This window comes from Thermobia domestica, chromosome 9, assembly GCF_964235325.1.
Source record: "Thermobia domestica chromosome 9, izTheDome1.hap1.1, whole genome shotgun sequence".
Taxonomy (NCBI): Eukaryota; Metazoa; Arthropoda; class Insecta; order Zygentoma; family Lepismatidae; genus Thermobia; species Thermobia domestica.
The window spans coordinates 80,669,746-80,686,940 of NC_137462.1; positions in this window are offsets into that span (position 1 = coordinate 80,669,746).

The window sequence follows — 17,195 nt, forward strand, 5'->3', positions numbered from 1 at the left end:
AATTCCAATATATTTCAATCAAAAATTTTCTTGTATACCTTATATCTGGAGAATTACATATAGTGTAGCCAAATCAAAACTATCAGTTAACTCATTATGATGTGTTTATTCCGTACAAAGTAGAAAACTCGATTTAGGGGCCGTTCAAAATTTTGTGGCCCCTCCTGATCCAAAAACTAATTATTGGTCTAGATTGCAACAATTGGATCCTTTTTATTATTATTATTATTATTTCTAAATTCTTGTTCTAATACTTCCATGGTATAAAACACTAGTTTTATGTCTCTGCAATTTTTGTAATTTTCAGCAACTCCTTTTCCATTTTAAGTTGGTGCATGCACCCAACATTATCACCTGTATACAATTTTCTACATCATTTTCTACATCTACACCATACTTTTTTAACGGGACGCTCCTTTCGTTTATCCTGTATAACCACAAACACTAGCAATCAAAATTGCAATCAGTGGCGTACTAAAGAAGTTTACTAAATAATAATATGTTTTCTTTTTACAAAACATTATGGAAGGATAAAAATTTACCATATTAAGATCTGGATAATACAAAAATCGCGCATGTCCTGGAATGCGAATATGCTTGAAACCTTCAGCGCTACAAATAAAATATGAGAAAAGTGCCTATGTTTCTAAAATCAGAGAAATATGTTTGGGGGTGATATATGTTTGCATCCTAACTGTGAATTAAAATGAATCTTGTTCTAAAAATGATAAATAAAAAGCACATCTAGAGGAACGCGCATTCTTTATACGTCAACGTTGTGTTCGGATTAATATACTGGTTACAAATAGGTATTTTTCGTCATAGTAGTTGAAATAGGCAAAATATAAGAGGTCTATTACTGAAAAGCACATGAATTGCACATTATGATAGATCTTCATCTTCGTAGACGAGTTTAATATATGGATTAATTCAATTATAGTGTAAGTAGTGTTTACATATATTTATTTATTGTGTCTGTATGTATGAGAATTTTTAGTATTATACAAGTAACCAAATGAATTAACATGTTAACCTCGTCTCGCCTTTTGTCGAGGCTGAACATCGGTCTTCAATATACGTAAGCAGGAAGGGATCCTATTTTGTTTGCTTATTTCCACGTGGCAAAGGAATATAGCTTTAGATGAAAACAGCGATTCCTTCAACTTCTAGGAGGAGACGTAGGTTTCCGTTTTTATTCCTTCTTCTTCTCAAAACGTTTTGTAGTCTACTTTTCGTTGATTGTGTAGACTTTCGAAATTAATAATATTTAGTTAGGTGGTGAATGCATGAGGCATGGCTATGTGGCTACAAAAGATATGTAAAGCCTGCTGAACATTTGGACACAGTGTGGGGTTTTTTGAAATATATTTGGAAAAACTTTTTTTCTAAATATTTTCATTTTTATAGGTTCTAAGGACCTGAAGCCTAAGCATTTTTAGGTCTAACCTCATAAATACTAATTATAATGCCATTTTGGTTCAATATCAGACTGAAATGAAAAAAAAAAGTGAAAATTGTTTTATGCTTCAAAGTAGAATACTAAGTTTATTTTCAATGTATTTTTTTCTAAATATGGTGCGAGACCCTCAGCCTATTCAGCCTCCAGTTTCTTGATGATAGTGATATTGAATGTAGAGAAAGCGATGGCGAATATATCTTGATTGATCACAGTCCTGATATACCAAGGAGCAACTACATGGCCAAATACAGTAGAACTGTTGAAAAATATTTGGGTATAGGACGATCGGTTGTAAAAGAACTTGCTAAATTGCTTAGCAAAGGTACTAAGATATATGTTGATAGATTTTTCACGAGTATTAATCTTCTTGATTGCTTGCGTGACAACGGAATATTAGATACTGGAACATGTATGAGTTCAAATCTGTCTATTCGTTCCCAGCTGCAAACTGATGCAAGTTGAATAAAATAGGGTGAGGTTACTACGATGAACTTGTGAGGGAAGATGGACTTATTGCAGTTACAAAATGCATGGATTACCGATCAGTTATATTGGCTCCAACATGTCATGGGTCTGAAGCACTTGCATATACCCATCACTACTGCAAGGAAAAGAAGGAGCACATTCGAGTACAACGCCCGTATGTTGTGAATAAATACAATATCAATATGGTTGGAGTGGATCTAAATAATAGACTTGTAGCTTTGTACAAAGTAAATGCCAGAAGAAAGAAATTGTCAATAAAAGTTTTCCTTCACCTCATAGATTTAGCGTTAGCAAACACTTGGGCTCTCACACGTGGAAGAGAAAACGCATTTTGATATTTCGAAGAAAGCAGTCGTTGACTTTTTGGAATTCAGGTTATATGTGGCAGAGTGTTTAGTGTTTAGCAAAGGAAAGAAATGAAACAAAACTAGACCTAATAACACAACACAACTAGAACAACCAGTACAAAAAAAAAAAAAAAAAAAAAAAGGTTCAACTTCATTATCTGCCCTTGATGTTACTATTTGTGGTGCAGAACATCTTTCTGTTCTTGCTGCAGGACGAAAGAACTTCCATATTCCTCTGTGTGCAAGAATATAGTATTTTTTTTTAAATTTCAAATAAATAAATAAATAAATAAATGCTAGAAAATGTGTAAGGTGTTACATTGTTATTGGTTAATATATGTAATAGATAAAAGAGAATTGTAATACGAAAATAGAAAGTAATGTAAATCTTATATGAAGAACGCATTATACTACTCACTATAATTACAAGAAAATATACACTTCCAGAATATTTACTCAAATAACAAAATATTTTGCCAACTGGACGTACTAGAAAATAAATTTTAATTTGAACATGAAGATACATTGCGATTTTTATATGAGAAACCTTTTTTTATACTAATCACAATATTTGGGCAAAATGTGCATTCATAGAATAATACTCAAATAAAAATGCTTAGTGAAAAGAAAGAGCATGTCTCAACACGGTATCTCATTACAAGAAGAATATCCTTATGGCAATCGTGTGTATACTATGTCCAAATGTTCAGCAGACTGAACATGACGTCACAGGACTCCAGGGATCCGAGTTCTGAAAAATAAAGCATTTTTATGTTAGAAAGACTGTAAGTGATTGACTCAACGCAATCATTCTAGTTTAGTTTATCAAACATCAGCTCGGGACTGAGGAGGTTAACACCAGAGATGGCGTGAGTCAATAACTTGACCCATGATCACCACCCACCGTGACCAACGGACCCATGACACACCGCGATCCATTCTCAACCCACTTTGACCCACTCTGATCCACCATCCAGCATGATCCACTTTGACCTACCACTCACCAAAACCCGTCATCGTCAACTCTGATCCATAATCCACGCCCTCCTCTCCACTGACTCCAGAGCTTATACTTGTAATAAAACAAGACTGTGAAATTATCACTAATCGGAGTTTGAATTTCTACGGTCAGTCACTCAAGAACCGCCCTGTTATAATACCGGTGGATCAGACCTTTACGATATAAAATGGTGAAGTGTTTGTCATGGGCCATATTACAATCAATTTCAATTTAATTATCGTACGCAATTACTTCTTTGTTGAATTACAGATAATTTCCAGTGGAAAATAGCATGAAATTTGGAAGTCTCAAATCAAGGTATAAGTCAACGCAGAGAAAAGAAAGGGTAACATTCGACTAAGTCTCGAAAGTCAAGTAATAAGTCCTATTATTACAATTGCAAATATCAACATCCCAAAGTACCTGAAGTTGCTCTTTCACTTACAAGGAGACTTACGGAAATGCTGCTCATCGATCTGAATGAAAGTTTGCATACTTGTAAAGCATCGAAAAATAATCGACACGTATTTTTTGTTTGGACAATGGTGAAGATTTAAGGCTGGAAACCACTCTTTGAACGTTAGGGGTGGTCTCTAAGTATAGAGCGAAAACAATAATTTAATTTAGATGAAAATATACTACCAGGGGGAGGGGTTATGATAGCTGATTCAGAATCTGACGTCAAAATTACAAAATTCAAAATGGTGGATCCAATATAGTGATTACAATTACAAAATGCCTTCTGGTTTGTAATTCTCTGCAGTTAGCTAAGAACAATTATAGTTGGCAGAGATTGCTGCGAGGAGGTTGAATACCAATTTGAAACCCCTTCTGTATTTATTTTGATGGGATGCTTGATTAAACCGAGTCTCTGCACCTCTAGCTATAGCGTTTACAGGGATACAAACAGTAGAAAGTGGGGCACAGTCAATAAATCTATGACTCATAGCTACACCATACAGCCTTTAGTTTTTGAAAATGATGTTATCACCGTTGTTAATTATTTTGCAGGAAAAGAAAGGAACATTTGGCCCTATAGTCCAAACAACCTCTTTTAATTTGAAAATGTCCTTGGGAAAGCATCAAATTTAGGAAAATTAACAACAAGTCTTGTGAGATCATAGTTTCAAGAGGGTTTTCTCCCACTGTCTAAGTCAAATTTCCTTTTGTTATTAGATTCGTGGAGTGGTCAGAATTAATCAACTTTTGAACCTATTTTACGAACAAAAGAGTACCTCAAAATATAAACCATTCAGCACTAATAACTGGTAGGATTCAGCCTCTTGATGTGTTCGTCTTAAGGCCGTGGATAAGCTTCTTGAGACATTTTAATAATATTGTCCTCTATAACTAAATAAATTTACATCTCCGTAATAATATAATTTAGATCCAAGTCACTGATTTCCTTCTGCTCCCAGATTTGCAAATCTTATTAGATATGCGCGATAAAAAAAAAAAAAAAAACAGTTATTTAGAAGAACATTGTGCTGCATTTTGCGATTTGTCATAGTCATTGCTATAATAAGGGGAGCTTGATGTAAACAATGTTTATACAGCCGACATTTTTTTTACGAAAATCATTACTGTGAAGCATTTTCTCAATAAATTCATAATTATAATAATTGAGGATATACGAAGTTCTGACATAGTGAATGGCGAGGGGACTTACTATACATAAGCATCCCAAATAGGGAGAGGTGCATAGACTCACTTTAATTCAAGCATCCCGTTAAAATAGTGGGGTTTCAAATCGGTATGCAACCTTCTCGTAGTAACCCCTGCCAACTATAATTGTTCTTGGCTAACTCCAGAGAATTTCAAACTAGAAGACATTTTGTAATTGTAATCACCATATTGGATCCGCCATTTTGAATTTTGTAATTTTGACGTCAGATTCTGAATCAGCTGTCCTAAAACCCTCCTGGCAATATGTTTTCTTCTATATTAAATTATTGTTTTCTGTCTACGCTTGGAGACCACCCCTAAAATTCAAAGGGTTGTTTCTACCCTTAAATCTTCATCATTGCCGAAACAAAAAAACAAAAAAACAAAAAAAAAGAAAAGAAAAAAAAAGAAAGAAAGAAAGAGAGAAAAACGGGTCGATTAGTATCCGATGTTCTACAAGTATGCAAAGTTTCATTCAGATCGGTGAGTGACACTTCAGTAAGTCTCCTTGTTAGATATACTCATCTCAGGTAAGCAAATAGAAACGAATGAAGAAGAAAGAAAAATGGAGACCTTGAAAGATAAAACGTGGACAAATTCACCAGTGTTCAGAAGATACTGTCTATAATGCACTGGGCAGAATAGGTTGGTGGATCACAGTGGGTCATGGTGAGTTAGAGTGGGTCACGGTGGATGATGAGTAGCAGTGAGTCACGTCCTGCTAACTCACGACCCACTCACAAATCTTGATACATTTGACCCACAACTCACTGACCCACTCCATCGCTGGAAAACACACCAAATGGTGACATGGAGGTACATTATATCAGGTATGTGCAAGATGAAAAAAAAGGTTTAAATGTTATTCTTATTTAAAATGTAAGCAATATGAACTCGGATGCTTGAAACTTCCCTTCATGAAACTGTGTGTGACAAAATGAAGAAATCCCACTGCCACTCGTTGCAATACACTCAAGGAAACATGTATGTAGATAGTATATATATATATATATATATATATATATATATATATATATGATTTATATCCTGTCTACTTTCCATCATAAAGGAGAAAATGGTTCTATATCATCTCCTCCCCCTCTCCCCATGGTTATGACTCTGTTTTCTCATAATATCCGGTTCTTTCATTGTTATAACCATGAGGAAGAAACTCCACATGTCTGTTTTATTATTGAACTTAACTGGAATTCCTTTTTATTACCTTTATTTTTAAAATACAATTACATTTATATAGGTTTATGTAATTTTAGCAGTTTCAAGCGAACAGACCTCCTAGAACGAACAGGGAAAGTATAAATTCTTCAAAATGTATTTTTAACTGTGACGACGTGGGTGCAAGCGAAGGAGAGAGAGGGAATAGAGAAATGGGTGATATAAAATAAGTGAGTTGTCGGCCATCACTTTGATCGGAATCAGAGCGCAAATGAACGATCATCTATCCCAAAAGAACCTCTTTCTTTTTCTCTGTTTTAGTATTTTTTTTACTTTTCTATTTCTTTTTTAGTTCTTTATTTCTTTTTTTATTATTTCTTTCTTCTTCCTCCCCCTTCCTCATGAAAAAACGGAGTTGCTTACGCAATACGTTGCCTTGGCAACAGTTCTTGTTATGGGTTTCCCTGATAGCTGTCAAAAGTGATTTTTATTATTGTTATTATTATTACTTTTTATTTTATTTGCAAAAAAAGAAAAAACGTAACGTACATTCATTTCAATGCTACTCAATAGATGAAAACACAATAATACCTAGGTAATATAAAAAAGTAATTCAAAATGTGCAATATTGTTTTGTTTTTTTAAATAAAAATAACATACAACAATACAATAAAATTGTGTAACGTTTGCATGAAAAATCTGATTTTTCTTTAAGTATTATGATAGTATTTCCAGAAATAAACTTGTTCCGAATATTAGTCAGCCAATAATATTTTTCATCATTGTTTTTTAGATTTTGCGTAACAAACTGCGAAACAAATTTTTATTTGCATTGCAATTTATAAGTTTTGGATCGCATTTTCAACAGCAAAGGTTTATTTATTATTTTAGCGTGACTTTTTTTTCTTTACAATCCAACATAATGAAAAGCAAAGTAGAAGAAAGTAATAGCAATTATATTTTTAAAATGTTGTAACTTCGATATTTTACAATATATTGGGTCGATGCATAAGTTCGTGTAATTCTTATATTTTATATTTAATTTTTATTCTGCTGTTCTGTTAATTCAAATACAAATACAACATAAACATAACATTTACATATTCTACGAGTGTAACAATACATTGCTTTACTGTCACTCACATTGCATACATTTCATGAAGCAACACATTCAAGCAATTTTCGCCAAAAACTGAAGGTCTTCCAGAACGTGGGTCATCAGACAGTGTCCTGCTCGAAAGCGGGAAAATCATTTCTGTGCTATTCTTTCAGCAATTCCTTCATTCCCGTACACTGCACAAATTATCCTCGCAGCTTCTGCTGCACTGGATCCTCGGTTAAACTCTAAAATGTGACGGAAATGATCACTTTTCTCAACTTGACATTCCATATTAGTTTGTCTGAAATATATACAATAATACGTTCACAATAAAGAAAACCTGTGTTTCACAACACACAAACTCCAAACTACGGTAAAAACAACGGAATAATGATAAACAATCTCTTCACGACTAGGAGCGTCATTTAGGGGGGGGCAGAAGGGGCAATTGCCCCCCAAGAGTTTGAGAAATACATATACTTTAATCGATTGTCTACTAATATACTAGTACCAAACGTGAAAGCCTTATGTCAGTGGTACTCTTACCTTGCTTCCCTCAAGCGAAGTCTGAAATGACGTCCGAGTTCACGCCGCATTGTTGCCAACCCAAAAGAAAACCCTTACGAACTTTTGCATCTACCCCCTAGCTCGTTTTTTATATGTCCTTATAAAGCTTTGCATTAAGTTTTGAATCTGTAATACCTTAAAGAAAAGGAAAGTTGGAATTACACAATGCATAAAGGAAACATTGCTTTTTTATCTTTTTATACAATAGAAACAAAATAGTTTATATTTCACACAAATATTCATTTCTTAACTGATGTTGCAACCAAACCCACTTGCTATACGGATTTAGTTAATTACTCCATTTTTCTTTTTAATGTTTTAAACTGGACACCAATTTTTTGTCACCATTTCAATGCACAGACCGTAGCAAAAGCGAAGCGAATTATATTTCTAGGCCAATATTATGAAAATTATGGAAAGATAGGAGGGCAGAAGAGTTCGATTGGAGTTGAAATGTTTCTTTCAGCAGTAAGGCTATATGAGACGTGGACCTACAACTTAATGTGGGATCCGAACCACAGGGAATGGAAGGCAGAAGTGTGTCCTATGTTTTAGTTACTAGTCCCGAAAAGTAAGTTCCGGTCTTGGATGGCGAGAGTTCATTGAGCTTCTTTCTTTACAGAGGTCGAACTCGTCACTTCCACAGACCATAGTTTGATTTGTAGTCAGTAAAAGATTATGTTCTTAAGAACTTAAAAGACGTCTAAAGGCAAACGTCCGTTTTTTCGAAAAGATTCATCACTTTAATTGTATCTAAGATCGAAAGTAAATCGTTCTGTCATGATGGAAGGACAAATGGTAGACTGTTTTCTGTTCTACAAATAGCATACTTTGGTAATAGTGTAAACTATGACCATAGATGCATTGCATTTTACATGCAATGTTTTGTATTGCATCGCATTTCTAGGGTTTCGTATGGCAAAACTGCGACGGGGTACCGCTTAAATAAAACGCTTATATACATAACACTTTACATACAACTTTCAGACTTCAAACAAAAGAATAATGAGACAATGGCTTCATCAAAACCATTAGAAGATATTTCTGTCTATCTATCTATATATCTATCTATCTATCTATCTATCTATCTATCTATCTATCTATCTATCTGTCTGTCTATCCAGTGGCGTATTTACGATTTTGTTTCGGGGGGCTTTGCTAACTTTCGGGGGGGGGGCTTTGCCTGAAAATGTGAAAACTCTGCAAGATATTTCATATACTTTACTATAGTTAGTAAGATTTCGGGGGGGCTTAAGCTCGGAATCCCCCCTAAATACGCCACTTCAGGGGCGTCATTTAGGGGACAGGGAGGGGCATTTGCTCCCTGAGTTTGTGATTTATATAGATTTTATCAATAGAATAGTAGTAAGTGAGTGAAAAACGCGAAATTTTACTTATATCAAGAGGACTTGCCTCCCCAAGCCAAATCTGAAATGACGCTACTGATCTATCTATCTATCTATTTTTCTTTCTTTCTTTCTTATAAATAATTAATTGTTACAATTCTATTGAGGCAGCAACTTAGCCAAGTCCTCTACATCACTGGGTTTGTTATGAAATAAAATTATATTAGATAAAAGTAATAGTTACAACATAAGCTGCAATTGTAAAGGTAACCAAGGAAGTTCTGTCGCTTTTTGTTGTTCAATTGGCTCTCACACCGTGAATTGAATTCGAATGGAGAAAAGTTGTTGTTGGTGGTGGTGGTGGGGGTATTTCCAACATACTACCTGGTTGTGGAAGTTCAGTTACACCGTGAACTTGCGTAAGGACAGAGTGAACATATCTCCACTGAGCGTCAAAAGGGCATCTGTGTTGTACGAGTTCAAACCGGGGTCAAACGCCGCCAGGCCTTTGGTGAGGGTGACGTGACTACACGGACAGTGCAGCGGTGGTTTAACATGTTTAAAGACGGTGACGAAACACTCGAAAACACTTGAAGACCAACTCATCTACAAAATGAAGATCTTCAACCAGTAATTGAGGTGAACAGTGGCCAGATATGTGAGGAACTGGGACTACAATTCAGTATAGGTGGAGAAACCATTCGACAGCACCTCCATCAACTTGGGAAGCACTACAAGTTGGATCGATGGGTACCACATGATTTGACTCCAGGCCAGAAGACAACGCGAGCAGACATATGTGTTTCTTTGTTGTCTCATCTGGGGAAGGGGATATTTCTGGACAGGGTGTTGACATGTGATGAGAAGCGGGTCCTGTACGAGGTGTCCCGACAAAACGTACCACTTGAATTTTCGCGACAAAACGTACCACTTTTGACGACCTGTCATAAATGACAACCTATCATGGATTAATTAAAGCATTTCTGATATTTATTCCACGACAAAACGTACCACTTATATAAATTACAACCTGTCATGGACTAATTAAAACATTTCGGATATTTAATCCGCGACAAAACGTACTACTTCATGTTAAGAAACTACTTCCTCATGAACAGGTAAAACAACGGCAGTATATGATTCAGAAGAACAGACAGGTAATGTATCGAGTTGTCAAAGTGCAGAAACTCATTGGTAAAAGGGAGCTCATTTACAGAGGAAATGTAGCAGCCTATAAACTGAAAGACACAGCTATAGATCATGGAAACTTTTTGGATATTATTCCTTTTTTAAGCAAATTTGATCTTCCGTTTAAAAGTAATTTAGATAAGGTCACTGAGAAGAGTCATATACGAGGAAGTAAGCAGGATAGTGGTCGCATAACTTTTACTAAACACGGTGAATTATGTTTTGAATGCTATCAGCACACTTATCAGAAAAGATATTTCGAAAGAAGTCTCAAGCTTCAATATTTTCTGTTTTATTAGACACTACTCAAGATATAGTAGTTTCAGTCCAATGCTCTGTTGCTTTACGGTACGTTGTTAAAATGGTTGTTAAACAAAGTATTGTTGTCATTGTAAAATGCATATCTACCACAGGCCAGTGTCTTTGCGGTTTACTGCAGAAAATTCTGCAGAAGTTGAACCTTGATATTAAGAAGTGTATTTGAAATTCAACCGATGGCTCAAGAAACATGCAAGAACAATATTCGGATTTTTTCAATTCACCTATGATCAGTTACACGTGTGATTCAGTTGATTTTGAGTTTAACGGCCCTTTTAGCAGCGAGGCTATATGAGACGGGACATACTGATTTACGGGAAATCCGAAGCACATGAGCTCCCGCCGGGAATCGAACCCAAGTCTCCCACGACAAAGGTGCATACGCTAACCGCTTAACTACTAAGAAACTCAGTTACACGTGTGGTTTTACGCTCATATACTCAATCATGTCATATGTGATCTGACAAAAAATTGCATTGATTCTGTCATTGTTCTGCTGAATGACTGTGCGATATTTATGCGTGAGTCTTATCAGCGAATGTACACTCATGTCCAAAATGATTGTCACATATCTGTAACTGTCTTCTTGTAAGAATATAGTTTGATGATAATTCTGCATGGTACTTTTAATACTGATACTATGTGTATAATCGGGAAATGTATATTTATGGTAAATTTCATAGGAAAAGAGTTATAAATACGAAAATTAGAATGAGTAAAACAAAATGTTGCTAAATGGACAAGAAAGTTTTATTTTCGGGTTATTGTTCTTATTTACTTCTCTTTTGACATGAAGTTTGCCACATACATGTCTTTGCCGATTATACACATACTAACATTATAAGAAATATCGGGCGAATTCATTATCAAATTATATTACCACAACAACATATTTATAGACATGCGACAATAATTTTGGACATGAGTGTACATTTGGAAGATCAAATGTTAATAAAGGCGTCTTACAGTTATTGCGCAAACAAGATGGTAGAAAACACACCGTTTTTCAGAAAAAGTTTGGTCATTTTTCGAACCCAAAAAGTGCTTTGTATATAGAGTTGACACTATCAATTAAGAAAATTGCTTCTACAGAAAATATCAAACCAAAAGCTAGGTGTAAATCGAAAGGATATATAAAAGATCTTCTCAAGTTCAAAACAATTTCGACAGCAGAAATGTTCCTTAAGATATTTCAAGTGACGACCTCTCTGTCAAACTATCTCCAAATAGAAAGTGCTGCTAGTGTAGTCCTATCGGATGGTGCAGACTACTCTGTTCCAACTGAAAGAGTAGAGAGATGATTTTGAATCCGTTAAGAATGCACCATTAAGCTTTACAGAATGGGCCAATAACAAATTTGAAAACTTAGAATGATTTCTTTTTTTCTATTGACCTGTCGACAATTCGCCTTCAGAGAGGGACAGATTTTTTCTGTGAATATGAAGATGAAGCTACTTCTATCCAATGACCAGGTACTGCATCGAAGCATCAACACAATATTGGACATGGTAGTTTTGAGTATTTCTTCAAGATTCAAGAAGCAATGTATTTTATGGATTATTTGGACCCTAGCCACTTCAACCAAGTAACAGAACTTTCGATAAACTTACATATTTTCTGAAAAAACTTCAGTTAAGAAGTTTCCAAGGATACTATAAATGTATTCTCTTGGACTTTTGAAGAACGTGGATATCTTTGAAAGTCAGTTTTGATGACGAGCACAACCGAGGAAAAATGACTTTGCTGATGGTGCAAGTGATCCAGAATTAGGAGAAAATACATTTGTTTACAAGGAAAGCGAATGCAAAACGTGTTGCAAAATTGTCCAATGTGCTGCTTTTTAATTTTGCAGAATTGTAATTTGTGCAGTGATACTTATCCAGGTTTCCAGCATACAAATTTTTATTGACTTTGCCCGTAACTCAGGTAACATGTGAAAGAAATTTTTCAAAATTGAAATAAACTGAAATACATTAAAAATAGGCTAACGAGTACCATGTCTCAGGAACATTTGAAAACATTTTGTTGATATCTATTGAAAAAGATTTATTAAAAAATATTTCGAATGCAAAAGTGATAGATACAGTAGCATCAAAAACTAGTACACTAAAACATCTGCTAATTTTGTAATATAGTATACGTTCTCCTTGAACTTCATATAATATTTTGAACAATTCAGAATAATATACTGATGAAAGAATATCAGGTTTTGATTGTCAATTGTCAATACTATTGATTTACTGTAGAAAGAAAACTGTGCAATTGATTTGTGACATTGAGATACTGGTGGCCCTTGTGGGAGAAAGCGCCCGCGCCCCTCTAATATTGCCTATCCGTCTCTGGTCCAAAGCCTGATAAAGTTTGATGGAAATCAGCAAATATTCAAATATTGCATATGGAAGATTCTTGCTGGTCTTGGTTTGGCGAGAATCTTGAAGGTATTGTCTTGGTGTTGCGAGAATCTTGCAGGCATTGTCTTAGTCTTAGCCTTAGTCTTAGTCTTGCATCGGTACTTTTCTCAGCACCAATCTGTTCAACTTTTAACCTTATTTTGGCCGATATATATGTACTTATATACCGTCCTGTCAAGTGGTACGTTTTGTCGGTTGACATTATTTGATGGCTGATTGGAAGACTCTTCGCAAGTAGCCCTCCAGGCAAATGGTACGTTTTGTCGCTTGTCATTATTTAAAATGTTTTTAGAAAACCCTTCACAAGCAGCCCTCAGGGTAAGTGGTACGTTTTGTCGGTGGTACGTTTTGTCGCTAGTACGTTTTGTCGCGTATTCCCTGTACGAAGCTCACGGCGCCCTCATCATTGGTTAGCATCCTATGAACTGGATCCAAAACAACCGAAACCAGCGCTGCACCAGAAGAAGGTCGTCCTGTGTGTTTGGTGGACTGCTCGCATCATCGTGCATCGGCAACTGCTACCAGCTGGTCAGAGCATAATTGCAACTGTGTACTGTCAGAGTTGAGCTGTGTTCAAGAAAAACTCGAAACTCAGAAGCCTGCATCTGAAAGTCGTCCTCCTGTTACAGGATAACGCTAAGCCCCAAGTGGCTAGGTTGACCCGGAACACCATTCTACGCCTTGGATAGGAAACACTATTGCATCTGCCATACTCCCCGGACATTGCATCGTCCAATTATCACCTGTTCCATTTCTTGGACAATCATCTTAGAGGATGCAGTTCAAATCCCTAGTAGAGGTGTAAAATGCACTTGATACCTTCTTCGCTTCATGGCCCACCAAATTTTACCGCGATGGAATCCATGGCCTTCCATTACGTAGGCAAGAGATTGTCGATGTTATTGGGGACTATTTTTAATCTTCCAGGTATGTCTTGGATGACATATCGATGTTCAAAGGTGGTGGACGAAGAAGCAACATTGATTGTTACGTTTATAAGAATAAGTCTGACCCTGTCTGTTGTCAGTAGTAGATTAAATTATCTTAAATGTTCATATGTCAACAGCATCACCGAATATATTTTAGTTGGATTTCTAAAATATCACTGAATATAACAATTATCCAAATTATAAAAGGGAAATTGGTAAAAAAAAAAGTTGAATTAATGATGTTTTAAAATTCTTGAACATGTCTGATGGTATTTTATTTGTTCAATCAAAGATCATTTAGGACATAATTCATTAACCCTTTAACATCAATTTAGATTTTCAGGAAAAATAATAAAAATTGTATACACTATATTTTTAATTATATGGGTGAAGTTTATTTGAAACTATTTATTTTTAACTTTGCACGGGTCTGCTTTTTATACTAAAAGAAACTAAGAAAATGACGATGAAGGTGATGATAACGATGAAATGAATAGTAAAAGGACAAAGGACAACAGATCTACATAATAATCCTGTCTTGAGGAGGATTCAAGTCTGCAGCGAACATGTTTTACGATACCAAGCGATGGTTATTATGTGAAAATAGAGACATGCTAATACATTATAATATGCATGATAATACACATTTAAATACAATTATGATTATTATTTAAAATATTAGTAGTACGAATTAAAGTCTGAAGAATGCATAGATTCATCGACTGAAATGGCGATTATGTAGCGAAAAGATAAATATGTCCTTTAAAATCATATGTATACACATTATTAAAAAAGAAAATATGTCTAAAAAATGGGGGTCTTGTTTTTAAAGTTACCTTCGTAATATTAATCATTATGCCATTAACCAAATATATCTGTGTTTATAAATAAATTACATTTCATTTGTTTCTGATTAAGTATCGTAGACATCGTATTTAAAAGAATTGGGAAGATTGGGCGGCTCACGTACCACTACTGGTACACGTACCACAGGTTGAGAAATCCAGCCCTATTTTGATTAATCGAAACTTAAAGTCCTTTTCAACTCGATGCTTTATTAGACGAGAGGATTCCAACTACTCTTTGGTATCTACACGCATCAAACCACACCCCATTATGCTCTTTTTCACGAAGGGCATTAAAAGTTATAGGTAAAAAATTAATATTTCATGTTATATATATATATATATATATATATATATATATATATATATATATATATATATATGAATAATAGAATTAATTTCTTCTTTCTGTTACATTTTGGATGATAAATAACGATCCGCCCATAATAAAGCATATTAATAAATAGAATACAAACATACATAACCTCTGTTTGGGCATCTCAGCACGTGGCGATTTGCGTGCAGTCGCGGTGAACTTTGATATTTTATTTGATTTTCTGGTCGTTTCCATAACATTGATTGACTCTTTTACACGTAGGTCTAACAAAAAAAAAAGAACTTTAATGGCACATGAGATCATCATCTAGTCGTTTCCCTCGCATGCAAGCAATATCAAAACTAAAGTATAAAGAATAATAAATTTGACTGATAAATTCATATAAAGATTTTCCTATGATGAACTCTAACTAAAGAAAATATCATGATAGCCCATTATACTGTTTTTCTTTTTCTTACGTGAACAGGCCGAAAACGCACCACTCTCGGATCATATAAAAAGATAAATAGATATCTCACTCTGTAATTTAAGTAATATTTCTATAAGGTTGTAACACACCACTGGTGGGGGCGCGGTGGCTCAGTGGTAGAGCTTTCACCTCCGGTGCTTGGGGTCCCTGGTTCAATTCCAGTTCGCACCGTGTGGACTTTGTGGTGGACAAAAACTGTGCTCGTGGGTTTTCTCGGGGTTCTCCCGTTTCCTCCCACTTTCTTCATTCCACCATTTCACTCATCTCTCATCATCAGCCTAACCGGCATAATCGTGGGAAAGATTTTATTTCATTTCATTTCAAACCACTGCACAGTAGTTCAGGATCAGCAAAAACCTGGCCAAAACAAATAATTGGTTCTAAAAATGTACAAAATGCTTCTAAAGTCCCAAATATGTGAGAAATATATATTTATAGTACTAAGAATTAACACGTTCATCGTTCGGTTGCACTAGCCTTATCTGCAAGAAAAAGTTAGTAGGAAATGTTTGTAAACACTGATAAAGTACTGCGTATTCGTATGCAGTATGTCAGCACACTTACATGTATTAATCTTACTACACTATACATACAAGTCTTCATTAGACTCAGACACAAATGGAAAACGAGAATTCATTTTGTCAACCACATCCGTACGTCAATCATCACTATCATAGTCAATATCACTGAATGCAGATCGGATGCCTTCATTATTTTGGCTGTTGGACGCGGCGTTGGCGCTTTCCCCTCCACCCTCCGACATATTCAACAGTAGTCGTCCTTGTATGACAAACAACGTTTTCCCTTCCCAATAGCCACGTGCCTAATACTCGAAAGAAAGGGATCACAAGTAATCAGAAGCATATGCAACATATCCTGATTCGTAATAGTGCGAGAGAATTTGCGCGAGTGATCTTCCCGAAATGTTCGTAAGTCTTTATTCCGTGCCTCTTCAGAAAGCTGACCTATTGGTAAAATGGCATTCTGTATCACAGCCAATCCATGAACAAGTATTTTGTGGACACTAGCAGGCATATAGAACCAACTGTAAAGATGAACAAAGAGTTTGGCTGTCTCTAGTGCATAACTGTTAAAAGTCTTGGAATCAATATCAAGTCCAGAGTTAATTACAGATAGTATCACCAAAAAACGTGTAATCAGTTGCTCAGAAATCCCGTTATTTGTGAAGATTGGTATGGGCCCGCAAAAATTTCCTAGTTGTGTTCCAATCATTGCTTGTTCCACTGCCTCCTGCTTTGGGTCTATTAACAGTAAGGTCTACTTTTTCTCTCAACTGCTTCTGAATCTCATGTTTCCGTGAGTAATTGGTGATAACTTGGATAAATGTCTGCGTTGCATGTTTTGGCACCAACTCGTATACGGTTGTATTGGCTTTTGGTTAACTTAGCATCGAGAAATAATGCAAGCACCTCTTCTTTGGTGTACGGTTTGGGTGAAATACTTTGGTCCTTTGCGCTAACAAACGCTTGCCTCATCTTACATGCTCTAGTCGGAATTGTTTCTGTCACTTCATGAAGTACTTTTGCTGCATCTTT